The sequence below is a fragment of the Lampetra fluviatilis genome, chromosome 35, assembly GCF_964198595.1.
Source record: "Lampetra fluviatilis chromosome 35, kcLamFluv1.1, whole genome shotgun sequence".
In the NCBI taxonomy this organism is placed as follows: Eukaryota; Metazoa; Chordata; class Hyperoartia; order Petromyzontiformes; family Petromyzontidae; genus Lampetra; species Lampetra fluviatilis.
The window spans coordinates 10064798-10076803 of record NC_136309.1 but is presented as its reverse complement, the minus strand read 5'-3'; positions in this window follow the sequence as shown (position 1 = coordinate 10076803).

Here is a 12006-nt window from a genome sequence, read left to right as displayed (position 1 = left end):
TGCACATATGAAAATAAGAGTGTATAGGTGATGTTATATAAGCTGCGAAGGACTGTGTATGAAAGCAAATGTCTTGAATGTCACTTCATGAGAATTGGACAATGATGTGCATGGTAAACAGTGATGACAATTTAAAATATGCTTTGCACATCGATGCTGAAAGTACAATTAAAATTGCCAAGAGCCTAAAAGGTATAAATACGCAGCCCTGCAATTGCTTTCTCACTCCGTTGCTGGTGGAAGGGCCTCCATGAGTGTAAGCTCGAGAGAGCCTCTCTAAAGAGCATTTGGCCTACTCTTCCTTGCTGGCCAGACGTCTTGGAAAGGGGTTGAGTACGTACATTTTACTCCACCACACGCAACCTGCTGATTGACTAACTGTTGTGTATCCATTTATATTGCTAAGTATACAGAGATGGGGAAATGTAATCAACTTGGAAGTCCAGTGTACTAATCATTATATGCAGGAAAAGAAAACTCCTGGGAAAAAAAAAAACACAGAAGTTAATATTTGTCACGTGCTACATAGATGGACCCAACGACAAGGCTGGAGAATAAGACCACCAATAAACATGGGCCCTCCCTGGCTTCTAGCCTTAAGTAGTATGACATGTAAAAAAAACTCAGTGTTCTCATTAGAGTCTAAAGTACAAGAAATAGCTGACAGCGTGAGATAGAGACGGCTTATCAGCCCAAGTCCTTGTAGTTAAATTGGTTTACGATGCCAAGTAAAATTATGACCGACATTCGTGTCGTCAGTTGTTGCTGGCTTTTAGTGCAGAGCGCTGCCACAGAGCAATTACCCCTGGTGACCACGATTACCGGTGAACGCTGTACGACAAACGTGGCGGTTATGCAACTCCAATTACTTATTTCCAGTTTATTACCGAGATATTAGGGGGAGCGGTGGCCCAGCGATTGTGAACCCTGGTGACCTGGGTTGGATTTCTGCTGGTCACTGCTAACGTCAGTAGCCAGCGATGCTCAAACCGGTCCTGGACCTCCCACTCACTCTACCCCCCGTCATCCGCCCCTACTGACCTGCATGGTGAAGTATGGTGAAACAACCCGCGCAACTTTCACAGCATGGAGAGACATTCATCCAGCAGTGGATTGACAAAAGTGTGGGAAATTAATAGTATTACAGTACTACTCTCTATACAATTACAGGTATTTGGTTGCTATACATTTGCACACGATACGCCACTTCGATGAGCTATCATTTGTGGCCAAGTCGCTTTTGAAAAAGAGCCAAATATCTCAGTGGTGGGCCTTACGTGGTAAAGTAAAACGTTTTTAGTTTTAGGTGAAGTTGAGCCGAGTCACATGCTGGCTTCTCTGGAATGATATATATTTTAAAGTCAGCTCATGAGTTGTTTCTCCCAAAATAGGTAGTTTGGAGAAAGCAAGTCTAAAGTTTGTCTAAAAGTGTTGCCTTTCACAGGCAGGCTTTCGAATCCAATATTCGAATATATTGTTGGCTCAGATCGCCGCGTGCGACACAGACACTATGAGTCAAAGTTGTCACGTGATGAACAAACGTGCATGACGTATCACTGCTGACAGCAGCACCAATCGGCGTGTGGGAGAACAATCATCAGTGACGTAATCAGTTGCCCTGGCAAGTATTGTACCTGACGATGCTGGTTGCAATTACCAGCGAAACGTCGTACCCAACTGTTGAATTTTGTGATGAGATCGCACGCCTGTCAAGCCCTTATCAGTGCCCCTACCTTATTACAGACCAATTCAGACATTATTGGTCATCCCGTGTCCTTATAAATCTCAACGTTCATCCTACAAAGTCCCATCACAATAGAGAAACACAAACAAATAGACAATATTTTTTATTGCCCGCATTGAAACGGCTGTACGCCCTATGGACCTAAAAACTAAATTTCCCTGTACAAGAATACGGGGTTAAACCGTACGGGTTGACACGGTGTTGGATCGCACTCCAACACAACACTTGTGGCGCTGCCGAAGCAAGTTGTTAAAACATCGGGACACGTTCGTTTCATCACACCTGGGTCGGGTGGTGGAGGGTTTAGCGCACACATTTCATGCACGCGATCGATCTCACAGAAACATCGAGTGTGAATCAGGTTGTGGCATTGTTTCGCTTTCTCGATTTAAAAAAGTGACCGCATTTGGCACGCACTAAATGCAGCGTGAAGCCAATGGCATGCCCAAGTTGATTGTTATTTTGGTATATTGGTACAACCGTGTCATTTTAGGTATCGAAGTATTTCTCTACAATTATAATGACAAGCAGCCAGTGGCGACTGCAGTGGTGCAACGTTTCGGCGGGGGAGGCTACTATTAAGTATTTTAACACGAGAAGCAATTAACATTGGAAACAATTAAGCACATTAATTATATACCAACTGTTCATCACCTGCACCATCTGGAAAGATGCTCCTCCTCCTCCTCCAAGGGGCGGCTTCTGATTGGCTATGGAGTTGAACCCGACGCTGAAGCTCCGCCCCTCTCCTCATCGGCCAATGAGAAATTCCCTCTCAGTGGGATCCCGCACCTGAGTCGACTGAACGAATTATTTATTTTTAAATCGATTCTAATCGATTTAAGCATTGTCCAAATAAAGAAGTAAATTACTTATTCAGGATTTTTTTTTAATACACATTCAAAACTTTATTTGTAATTGTTTCAATGAAAAATAAATTACATGTTCAAAGATAATGTTTAGGTGGGGCGCCCATCCCCAATGTATGCTGAACTTCTTTCGCACCGTACGTAGCCAACCGTGCTAATCCCGAGGTAGCCAACCAATCTCCCCCCCCTCCCCATACAGATCAGCAGCCACTGTTAAAAAGAAGAAGCCAAATATCCTCCAACAAGACTGTCAGCTCATGCCCTGACCTTACAACGCCTATGGCCGCCATGGCACCTTGCAGGCATTGACACGCCGTGGCTTCTCCCGAAATCAAACTTGTCTGCCGCTCGTGTCGTCTCTTCTGTAAAAACTCTGCCACTGTAGACGCCTTCCCAATAATGCTCAATACACTTGGAATGTATGGGAAAACTAAGACTAGGTTTTACCCGTTCTGGCAATAAAGCGCGTGTTAAGATCTTGATTTGAAGCTTTTGTGACTGCAGGAATCCACACTCTTTGGTTCTTTCGGTAAAGTTTGTTTTTGTTTTATGTTATTTCTAACTATGTGACTTTAACGAAAGAACCAACGAGTACAGGTGTTAAGATGTTCAAACGCCAAATAGATTGAACCTTTTGCAAGCAATCATTTCTGCATTAACCACACGCACTGGTGGTGAACATGCAAACAAACATGCTCTGATAATAAATTGCATTGTTTTTTTAACTGATTGGCCTACACCAGAGACAGCGGCCTTCTTCATGGCCTCGTCGTCTTCATGGCCTCGTCTCGCCACCATTGTCAGTCCAGAGAGCAACGCCAAAACGTAAACAGCGCAAGTACATTGCATTGCCTTTGTGCTGTTCGCCCAAAGGTTACAGCCTATTGTTATTTTCCATACTTTGATAGTGACAAAAAACTTGGAATGTATCGAACAGCTTTTTGTCAACCCACTGCTGGGTGGAGTCCCCTCCCTAGGCACTGTGGTTGTTTCACCATACTTCACCGCACTGGTCGAAGCGGGTTGTGTGTAGAGCGGCCTCAGGATTGATTTGGACGCACATTTTTCACTGGTGTCAGTTGAATTGTAACGCAGTGTGCTAACCACTATGCCACCGCTCCAAGCCTTCAATAAACGTGCAGTATCTCTGTATAATTGCATGCTGTGTACTATGCAACTTTTTTACGTATTGCCATTTACAGTCTTTTTTTGTTAGGTTCACGACTTTAACCCAGGACCGAAGGTTTGTTGGCTCCGTGTTTTAGAATCCTCAATTAACCAGCAAATGAAACCCTCGACCCAGCGAGACGCATTAACCATCGCCTCTCTTTGCAAGGGTGATCCGGGTTACATCAAGTCTGCTAAAGTGCACAGAATATCTATACTTTAAAACATTTAAAATGTAGCAAATCTAGACTAAACCTAACAATAGTTTCATAAACATTTGAACAAGTATGGTGAATTGCACTTCACATTTATAAATGTTCTTTTTAAAAAGTTTTTTTTTTTAACGGAAAGCTACGAGATTAGAAAAGTGACTAGACACGAACTCTGGAAGCGTGGCCAACCGACCAGCATCAGGACGCGAACTCAGGCGTTGCCGACTCGGTGCCCCGATACGGCTGTGTGAAACACATTGGCAGCCTGCCCCCTCTCCGACGCTCCGATTAATGATTGGCGCGTGGTGAACTCGCATGTCCTCCCCGCAGTGGCATTCCAGCGCGTAACCTTAGACGCACCAACTCTGCTCATCCCAGCGGATTGCGATGCGCATGTATCAAACAATACATGCGCATTGTGGCGAGGGCTTTTAATTCGATGTGGAACGCGTGGAACAAAAATGTCTTTAAGCTGTTGGTGCGCTATTGCAGCTCTCGCTGGAAACAGCGTCGGCTCGGGTCGCCACGATAATTAATTCTGGATTCATGAAATCCACAAAACCCTTTTTGGAAGAAAAATTAATTTTTGGCTTTCTTTATCCGCAGCGTGTCCGTCTTATGCATCACGTTCGTAACAAGTGGCGCGGAATCGCTGTGTAGGATTCCAAACAGCGATGGATCTATTGTATCGAGACATCGGGCTCCACTGTGCTACTCCAAAGTTGTGGAATGGCTCACAACATATTTTTAAAAATACAATTGCAGCCCGTCGCTTTTATATATATCTTTTCCGAAGAAGGAGATAAGATACCTCCCGAGAATATTTTTGTTAACAAATGCTTTGGCTCGACACATTTTGTTTGGCCTTAGTTGCCTGAATATAATCGACATGATTGCACCAATAAAAATTTAATTTTTACCAACCAAAGTGACTATTATGCTCATAAACGAGCAGGGAGGATTGTTTTACCAACCAAAGTGATTGTTATGCTCATAAACGAGCAGGGAGGATTTTTTTTACCAACCAAAGTGACTGTTATGCTCATAAACGAGCAGGGAGGATTATTTTACCAACCAAAGTGACTGTTATGCTCATAAACGAGCAGGAAGGATTTTTTTACCAACCAAAGTGACTGTTATGCTCATAAACGAGCAGGGAAGATTTCTTTACCAACCAAAGTGACTGTTATGCTCATAAACGAGCAGGGAGGATTTTTTTTACCAACCAAAGTGACTGTTATGCTCATAAACGAGCAGGGAAGATTTCTTTACCAACCAAAGTGACTGTTATGCTCATAAACGAGCAGGGAGGATTTTTTTACCAACCAAAGTGACTGTTATGCTCATAAACGAGCAGGGAAGATTTCTTTACCAACCAAAGTGACTGTTATGCTCATAAACGAGCAGGGAGGATTTTTTTTACCAACCAAAGTGACTGTTATGCTCATAAACGAGCAGGGAAGATTTCTTTACCAACCAAAGTGACTGTTATGCTCATAAACGAGCAGGGAGGATTTTTTTTTACGTGGTTTGTACGTTGTGTTTGTTTTAGAATCACAAGTCTAAAGGTAGAGAGACATGTTTTATTTATTTCAGCAGAAAGGGCCAAAAAAGCAATTAGACTCCATGTCATGGGCCTTCAACCCCGGTACAGAATTTATTAGTAGATTGTATTCGTATACTTTCATGAAATTAATATTATTATATCGTAGCAACATGTGATTTTGTGCAATATTTTCGATAATCTGATAAAATATCAACTGAATTAGACAAGACAAACCCTAGTCGCTGATTACAGGCCCAAAAGCTCACACCCCACATGGCCAGGAACAAAGATCGCTCTTAAAGTTTGTCATAAATAAGTGTTACGGACACACATTTCTTTAATTGAGCAAAGGTTATAAGTACAACGGGAGGCAATTGCACATGAAACAGTCAGTGTCTGCAAGACCGAGTCCTCAACATGGGTGGAGGAATCAGTGACTAAAGTTCACAGGAACAGCAATAATGCATAGATATTCTTGTAGAATAAAAACACATTTAGAACATGTTCGGCCTACCTACTCAATTCACATTGCAAAGGCCGATGTAACAATATAACTTTACTAATAATGCGTGCCCTTTACACTGTAGCGTCTCAGATAAGAGTTTTATACGTGATAAGTGACTTACAGCACTTCTAATATCAAACATTTGAAAAGTCACCCCTACCTGGCCTGCAATCTGGCATCAGTCTGACAGCCGCGGGCAATGATTGTGATGTGTAATCACAATTGTGTAGTTTTGTGGGTAATTTTCGAATTTGATAAATTCGGACCATATTGCAGGCCCACACTGGCCTACGAATTTCAAATGACTTCAGGGGATCTTTATGGCCCACTTTGAGCATATGGCACATATTTTATGGTTAATAAAACCTGCAGTAATAACCAGGCCGGCCTACCGGATTACAACTGCGAAGCTTTTTAAACAAGTGCTGAAGGTGCTATTGCTAAGCCATGTCATGGCTGTACATTGAATCAGCCCATCATCCCTCTCGTGTTGATAAAATGAGTACCACATATATAGAGGAAATGGCTGCTGTCATACGAACGCTACGAGATACGGATCAGAAACACCGACATTTAACGGAATAAAAATAAGCAATGACCTGAAAAAAAGTGTGCAAATAGGCGTGGAGAAAAGCAAGCCTAGAATAACACCGAGAGAGAAGACGCGTGATTTAGAGGTCATAAGCAGGATAAATACACCATCCTGACTGTTAAGGAATGTAAGTGGGCTTGTGCAAGACATGTCGTGAGGGGTGATGGACAGATATCAAGACTGATTGTGGAGTGGCAGCCATAGGAGGAAACACACCGTGGAGGACGCCTACCTGTCAACCCCTCATCAGTGCTCCTACCTTATTACAGACCAATTCAGACCTTATTGGTCACCCGTGCCCTGATATATCTCAACGTTCATCCTACAAAGTACCATCACAAGGGAGAAACACAAATTGTCAAAAATAGTTTTTACTCAATTTCCCTCTACAAGAATACGGGTAAACCGTATGGGTTGACATGTACGAGTTTGTATGAATATATGTTGAGCGCTTAAATCATCTCATGGGCAGGTGCCAGGGTTGATTGTTACAGAACCGTGAGGGATCCCGAAGTGGATTGATCAAGGACAAATCCACACTGCATTGCACAACTCAAAAGTGAACCTCGTATTGTGTCCTTACAGACATGCTGCAGTACATCGGCAACCACTCAGACGACTTCCTGGAGCTCTTCCAGCCCCCGTGTCCCATGGACGAGGGGACCCCCGACCTGGCATCTTCGTTCTCACAGCCGTGCGCCATGGACACGGCCTCCCTGATCCCTGCGCCTCCGTCCACCACCACCACCATGAGCAGCAGCAGCAGCAGTTACTACCCAACATCGCTGGCCGCTCTGCTGGACAGCACGCCCTCTGCTCGGCCCGGGACCTCCGCTGCGACCGCACGTGCGTTTCTCGGCAGCTCGACGATTGCGAAAATGCGCACATTTCGAATGCTACAAAGGTGTGCGGATTTATTAGCAAATAGTTGACACTTTGTAGGGAAGTCAAGAGCGGTCGTCGTATGCAGAGACTCACAAATGTCAGAAGAATTTGTCATTTCCACTGGTGGTTCAGTGATGTGCACAGGTGAGCTCCGCCTCAACGCTCACTTGAGCAGAAGAGCACTATTGTGTTTATATTTTAGTGATGATTACAAATATACATTTTAGATACTTTGAAGAAGTGCAAATAGCAACAACAAACAACTGAACACATTCGTCAATAACACTGCCCTCAAGGGGACAACACTTTTTTATATATAATCGATGCTGATTGAGCAATGGTCCTTCCCCATTGCAGTCAAGGGAAGAAGCAGAGGAGCCATTGCAAAGATAGGCCGATTAATAATCAGCATTGCATTGTCATTGTTTGCATGAATCACATCCCTCTCCGATAAGGATAGAGAGAGAAAACAGCCGAGACAAACACTGACAATATGTTCACAGTTCAATCTCGCTGGAGGGTTTTTGAATGATTTGAAACGATTCTTAACATTACGTAATAAATAAATAAATTTTAAATTAATTCACACCATAAGGCGTGTGGTATTCAAAATAAACTCAAGATTTTTTGCTGCCCATTGAGACAGTGTGCATCTCTTGTTGGCAGTCCTGAGCCAGTGGTACAAACTCCACATTTCTATGGCAGGGGCGAGTTGATCCAGTGCTCATCTGTTTACAGCCCTGAGCCAGTGGTACAAACTCCACATTTGTACGACGGGGGCGAGTTTACCCACAGGAAAACCACTGTTGTTGACTACCCCACAAAGTGCTAGCTATTTTATTCACCCGAGAGTGATGATGGGCAGAGTCAACCCCCAACCATGAATTTGAGCTCTCAACCTTCCTTTCGTGAGCCGCTCGCTCAACCGCTGAGCCACCAGGCGCTGTGTAATATTACGTGGCTGTATTTAACGCCGCTGCCATGATGAACACGAGCTGAAGATGTTAATTATTCGGAGCCGCGACATACATTTTTTTACCGCAAGGCCATTCACGCGTTCACTCACGATCTTTCCCCACAGCTCTTCCCACTGGCCTGGCCGCGCCAACGAGCGAGTCCCCGGGGTGTGCGGCACGGCCCAGCGACTCGTTCCCCAGCGCCCCGTCGCTGCCCATCAGACCCAAGCCCACGGCAGCGCAGGCCTGCAAGCCACTCAGCGTCTGCCAACCGCTGACCAAAGCTACCAAGGGTGGGACCCTGCTGCCCAGAACTGACCCACAGCACACCTACAACCGTAAGTTCTATTATAATAACAATAATAAATTTCGATTTAAAGCTTTCGTGACTGCAGGGATTCATCTTCTTGGTTCTTTCAGTAAAGTCACGTAGAAGGGAAATAATAAAATAATAATATTCCTCTTGATATGCAAATTATTTTGTCAAGGCGCCCTTCCCCCCTTCCAACCCAGCTTAAATATACGCTCTAAGCGTGGTGGTGTTTCATTCAGACGGTGTCTCCCCGACAGACCTGGTCTTCATCTGAGGACGGCTGCTTGCATTTTGGCCGAAACGTCGGGAGAATTATTTTATTGTTTTATTTTTATTATTTTATTATTTCCCTTCTACGTGACTTTACCGAAGGAACCAAGAAGAAGAAGAATAAAATAAACATATTTACTCAGTATGGAGACTTTTTTCAGGAGGGTCCTGCAATTGGCATATTTGGGCAACACCGATTGTGGTATTGCTTAAGCCATGTGAGATAACAGGAGAACCCGGAGAATATCCATACAGGACAAGGGGGAGAACAGATAACTTCCACGCAGAAAGGCGCCCGAGTCAGGAATCGAACCGAGGTCATTCTTGCTACGAGGCACACATGACAGCACCGTGCCCGCCACCCTGCTGCTCCCACAATGCCACAGACAATTTCGTTTTTGGCAATCGCCTGCCCAGTCAATTCCCCATTTTTCTAATTAAATTGCTTTTTTTGTAGATAATTGGAAAGTCCATCAGACGCAAAAAAACGTGTGTGTGTGTGTGTACAGACCTGAAACCAGATGATATCAGCTGAAAGGTGTTTGATACAGAAAAAACAGACAAAAGAAAGTCCCAGCATGCGCTATGTACATCAAGAGATGACGGCTTATATTCTTGAGCATATATTCTGCAAACGTGAGTGAGCCACCATCTGAAAGTGAGCCAAGTGTGGCGCTTTACAGGCAGCGACAGGACGAGTGGTTTAAAGTTGACCCCCATGTCCCCGCCAGGGAGTAATGGGGAGGGGAGTTACATTTAATGGCATTCATTTATTCTCTGGGATTGTCAATGTCTGAGCAGTGCACTCAGGTGCCATGGTGGGTGAACCTCTTCTTCCTAGCTAAGAGATCAGGGCTGAAAAAACGCCATTATTATTTACCTATTGCTCAGACCTCATGCGAGAGTGTTCATACGTCTTGTAAGCACACAAACGCACAATAGTAATTACATTGCAATAGACTTAAACGTGTATAATTGTCATTACAACCGTAGCGTTTGGTTGACAAAGACGTAAACCTTCTAGCAATAATATTTGTTGTATAAAAATGTTTCATTAAAGATGTGCTTGAAACGCATGGTGGGACGCAGGTGGCCCACAAGGCTACGAGCCCCTGCTGCAGGCCTTTCCCGCACGAGGTTACCGGCCTCTGCAGGCCCTGCCTGCCCAGCAGCTGCTGCGTTCCTCCTCCTCATCCGCCACCGCCACAGCCACCACCACGCAGCTGGCGCCCGGGCAGTCCTTCATCTCCACGGGACAGCACTTGCCGGTACGGAGGGCCCCTCGCACGACCCCGCAGCGCCATCTCGCTTGAAGGGAGCCACTATTGCGAGTGAATGTGCGACGAATAAAATGGGCCATTGCCCGAAACGTCGCCGATTGGATTTTTTTTTCTATGAAGGCCACGCTGTTATTGTTGAATGTGCCACATTTTTTGTTTAATAGGGGAGGGGAGAAGGTTGGAGGAGGGGGATTTGCAAAAGTTGGTGGCCGCGACCCAATTAATCTTACTTGGATGTAAAATGCCAATTGGAATAAGTAACGATGCGATCTGATATTCTCTGTCGTGCGTACGGCTCTTGCTCTCCCCCCCCCGTTCATCCTCCCCCCCCCCGTTCATCCTCTCTCTCTCTCTGTGTGAATCCGCGCCGAGTTCACTCCCCACTTTAGAACTTGCTTTTTGTGTTAGTAGTTTTTGAGCATTCCCACCCGGCACCTCCGATTAGCACGGTTGGTTACGTACGGTGCGAAAGAAGTTCAACATGCTGTACATACACACGTCTGATTTTTCACTTCCCGCTCCTCCACTTTCCCATTCTCTCCCATTTTCTCTTTATCTCCCCAAGATCTTACAACAACAACAATAATAATGATGATAACCCTTTCTCAAGTCAAGAAACGTGTTACACTCTTCATCTATTACATCAATGGTGCTGTTCGTTGCTGCCCACGTGACATATTGGGCCTGTGCTCAGCACGCCGTGGCTTGTAAAATAAGTAAATAATATAAAAGGCTTTGGCGTCCATCAATTCATTTCACCCATTTGTTTTTTTTGCATAAAAAGTTTTTTACTTGACGACTAAAGTAGAAGGGGGGAGGCTCGCGCCTTGGGCAGGGGGTGCTCAGCCCCCCTCCAGCCATCGACGCCACGGGGCTGCCCTCACCGAGTAGATGTGTGTACGTTGAACTTCTTTAGCACCGTACGTAGCCAACCGTGCTAATCGGAGGTGCGGGGGAAGGACAACCAACTAAACACAAAAAGCAGTTCTAAAGAAATTCGTTTTCAGTCGAGATTATTTAAAAAGTGCACAGCTCCAATTGACTTCCTAATTTGGAAAAGGCGTTCCAGACGGCCACAAAAACGCCTCTGAAAACGCCGCGCGATGCGGTGGCCACCGTCTTTGTTCGATGGCTATCAACCAAAAGCCGCTGCTATTGCGAGGATGCAACGCGGTTCGTGTGATCGTGGTTTATGCTCCTTGACGAGATCGGCAAGATATTGTGGTTCATTTGTGCAAATCACTTTATGTGTCAGGAGTGCGACCTTAATATGATCTTGAGAACCACTATTTGTTATTTGTTACGATCAATGCCCCTTTATAAACAAGCAGCGTAGAGTGGTTTAAGCTCAATGTTGTTACCCAGTTAGAACCCCCCAGCTCCTGCTGTCATTAACACTTAAGAAGGGCCACTCTCTGTCTGATGTGCAACCCAAGTGTATAAGAACAATGAAGTGGCAGCACAAGTATGGCAGGTTGGGCTACAAGGTTTACGTGGGGGAAAAGGCTTTCATGTCCTGGTGCTCAGGATCAGAACATTTATGTACACCGGAGGAATCCAATGAGCTATAAAGCTCTTTTTCACAGACGTCCAGTCGGGGCGAGTCAGAACATGGCAACAGAAAAACAATACAAGGGCACGATAGGAGTGCAAAGCATAGGACAGCG